Here is a 4,032-nt window from a genome sequence, read left to right as displayed (position 1 = left end):
AGTCTGACTTAGGTGTGGCTCTGCTGTGTTCAGTATCAGTATCTAACACGCCTGTTATAGCTCCACCTCCCTCGCCTTCAGCATCCTCTCCCTCTTGCTCTGATCATGCTTTTCTAGCAATGAACAGCAAACTACACACAGCTGCACCGAATCCCTGTGTCAGCGGCAGAAGCAGGACTTGAAGGCTGCAGACTTTTCTTCTGACTGTCTGTGGAGGAGAGTGTAGTGATTGTGGGTTCAAACCCCATGCTGCGCCTTGTGACTCTGGAGAAGTCACTGAATCCTCCACTGCCCCAGGCACATGAGCCCCACAAGACCTGTATGTAAACCAATTTGAGTGTGGCAGATTTCCTGGGTCACCAGGCCGCTCAGTGGTATAAATTCATATCTGGATTTTTGAATAAGAAACCAAAGACTGGAGCATTGAGATAAAGCATCAGATTACTGCGTCTCAATGGCCACAAATCTGGACTTGGAGGATGAGATGTCTGGTTTTTCTTATTACATAAAACATTTTGGACTCCGGTTAGATTACAGAAATTAGATAGATCCAAGTCTAATAGATGCTGGCACTGCCATCTCGAACCTGGGACGTTAGATCATCTATTAAACAAAGTAATGGAAAATCCAGTGGCACTAACATATGATTCTGTGCTATTTGGCACTTTGATGAGAGCTAAAAGCCATATATCATCTCACAATAATAAACTTCTTTTGATTATGACAGAGGTTGCCATACGGCTTATTTTAAGGAATTGGAAAAACTGGGATAGACTGAACTATTCCTTTTGGTGGAAGTCTCTCTGTCACGTTTTTAAGATGGAACGTAATATGGCCATACGTCAGGGAAGTTTCTGAAGATTTGGGAGTCATTGACAAAATTTTGCAAAAAGTGATTGGTGATTTTGCCCTTTGGTCATACACGTCCAGGGTGGGTGGGTGGGAAGGAGGGTTGGAATATATTTTTTAATTCTTTAATTTGAGTACAATTTTTGAATATGAATGGGGGGGGGGGTGATATATTTATTTGTCATTGATTACAATTTGATTGATTTTCAGTGCTTTTATAGTGTAATTTGACTGTAACATAACATAGTAACATAGTAGATGACGGCAGATAAAGACCCGAATGGTCCATCCAGTCTGCCCAACCTGATTCAATTTAAAAATTTTTTTTTTTTCTTCTTAGCTATTTCTGGGCGAGAATCCAAAGCTTTACCCGGTACTGTGCTTGGGTTCCAACTGCCGAAACCTCTGTTAAGACTTACTCCTGCCCATCTACACCCTCCCAGCCATTGAAGCCCTCCCCTGCCCATCCTCCTCCAAACGGCCATACACAGACGCAGACCGTACAAGTCTGCCCAGTAACTGGCCTAGTTCAATATTTAATATTATTTTCTGATTCTAAATCTTCTGTGTTCATCCCACGCTTCTTTGAACTCAGTCACAGTTTTACTCTCCACCACCTCTCTCGGGAGCGCATTCCAGGCATCCACCACCCTCTCCGTAAAGTAGAATTTCCTAACATTGCCCCTGAATCTACCACCCCTCAACCTCAAATTATGTCCTCTGGTTTTACCATTTTCCTTTCTCTGGAAAAGATTTTGTTCTACATTAATACCCTTTAAGTATTTGAACGTCTGAATCATATCTCCCCTGTCTCTCCTTTCCTCTAGGGTATACATATTCAATGCTTCCAGTCTCTCCTCATACGTCTTCTGGCGCAAGCCTCCTATCATTTTCGTCGCCCTCCTCTGGACCGCCTCAAGTCTTCTTACGTCTTTCGCCAGATACGGTCTCCAAAACTGAACACAATACTCCAAGTGGGGCCTCACTTGTACAGGGGCATCAACACCTTCTTCCTTCTACTGACTACGCCTCTCTTTATACAGCCCAGAATCCTTCTGGCAGCAGCCACTGCCTTGTCACACTGTTTTTTCGCCTTTAGATCTTCGGACACTATCGCCCCAAGGTCCCTCTCCCCGTCCGTGCATATCAGCTTCTCTCCTCCCAGCATATACGGTTCCTTCCTATTATTAATCCCCAAATGCATTACTCTGCATTTCTTTGCATTGAATTTTAGTTGCCAGGCATTAGACCATTCCTCTAACTTTTGCAGATCCTTTTTCATATTTTCCACTCCCTCTTTGGTGTCTACTCTGTTACAAATCTTAATATCATCTGCAAAAAGGTACACTTTTCCTTCTAACCCTTCAGCAATGTCACTTACATACATATTGAACAGGATTGGCCCCAGCACCGAACCCTGAGGGACTCCACTAGTCACCTTTCCTTCCTTCGAGCGACTTCCATTAACCACCACCCTCTGGCGTCTGTCCGACAGCCAGTTTCTAACCCAGTTCGCCACTTTGGGTCCTAACTTCAGCCCTTCAAGTTTGTTCAACAGCCTCCTATGAGGAACTGTATCAAAGGCTTTGCTGAAATCCAAGTAAATTACATCTAGCATATGTCCTCGATCCAGCTCTCTGGTCACCCAATCAAAAAATTAAATCAGGTTCGTTTGGCACGATTTACCTTTTGTAAAGCCATGTTGCCTCGGATCCTGTAACCCATTAGATTCAAGGAAATACACTATCCTTTCTTTCAGCAACACTTCCATTATTTTTCCAACAACTGAAGTGAGGCTCACCGGCCTGTAGTTTCCTGCTTCATCCCTGTGACCACTTTTGTGAATAGGGACCACATCCGCTCTCCTCCAATCCCCAGGAATCACTCCCGTCTCCAGAGATTTGATGAACAAGTCTTTAATAGGACTCGCCAGAATCTCTCTGAGCTCCCTTAGTATCCTGTAGTATCCTGTATAATATGTTGCACTTATATATGGCTTAAAAATTAATAAAGATACAATATTTTTTTAAAAAACCCTACAAAAAGGCTGTATACAAGTCCCAATCACTATCCCTTTCCTCTCTCTGTCACCCAACAAACACCCTTATCCAGTCCTGCGCTTCCCCCTCACTTCCACTGTGTCACAGAAAAGGCAGTGAACAGCCCAGTATCTGAGCACAGCTGCTGCCTTCCTCAGAGTAAAAAATGGAGGAACCCAAGGCTGAGGAAAAAGGAGGGGAAGGCCATGACATGGCTGACCTCAAGGAAGGTCAGGGGACTCCAGAACGTGGAGCTGTTCTTTCGATTACTATAAGGCTTAGAAGATGAGGAACCCTCTAAGCAGTCATAAGCCAAAGGAGAGGCCTTATTCTTAACTTTACCTGCCATGATGATTTTGTAGCTCTGGAATGAGGAGGCACAGGACGAAGGGAAAAGGGGACAGACTCAGAAGTAACCAGAGGAAATACTTCACGGAAAGGGTGGAAGTGGTAGAGGGAAAACAGTCCTTATCTTTAACTTGACAACCTAAAAATAGCCTTCCTGGGTCAGACCAATGGTTCTTCAAGCCCAGTAGCCCGTTCTCACAGTGGCCAATCCAGGTCATTAGTACCTGGCCAAAACCCAAGGAGTAGCTACATTCCATGCTAGCGATCCAGGGCAAGCAGTGGCTTCCCCCATGTCTCTCTCAATAACAGACTATGGACTTTTCCTCCAGGAAACTGTCCAAACCTTTCTTAAAACCAGCTAAGCTATCCGCTGGTGCTCAGTGCAACTAAAAGTCTAAACATCTTTCCACCTCATTTGTACTGATAGGAAAGGCATTTAAGGTCCATCAAGCCCAGGGGTGTCTTTCTGTTAGGGCTAAAGGCCCATAGTGTGCACTTCCAAGAATAAAGAAGATGTCAAGATCCACAGGTACATCACACCTGCAGCAGCCTCCAAAGGGTAACGACAGACAGACTTTGTAGGAGAAAGTATCTGTGGACAGCCTGAAAGCTAAATTAAACATTTATATGTGGTATCACTTCAGATTCCATAATAAGGTAAAAACATAAGAAAAACAACTCACTCTCCGTCCAATTGGAGGACAACATAAATATCCAGCAAATACCAGTCCTCTTAGCCCCAAACCATCCCGCTTTCCCTCAGCAACACTTCTCAACCTATACACGTTCAACAATA

The sequence above is a fragment of the Geotrypetes seraphini genome, chromosome 6 (genome assembly GCF_902459505.1).
Source record: "Geotrypetes seraphini chromosome 6, aGeoSer1.1, whole genome shotgun sequence".
NCBI classification, from domain to species: Eukaryota; Metazoa; Chordata; class Amphibia; order Gymnophiona; family Dermophiidae; genus Geotrypetes; species Geotrypetes seraphini.
Note: the sequence above shows the minus strand (reverse complement) of the source record.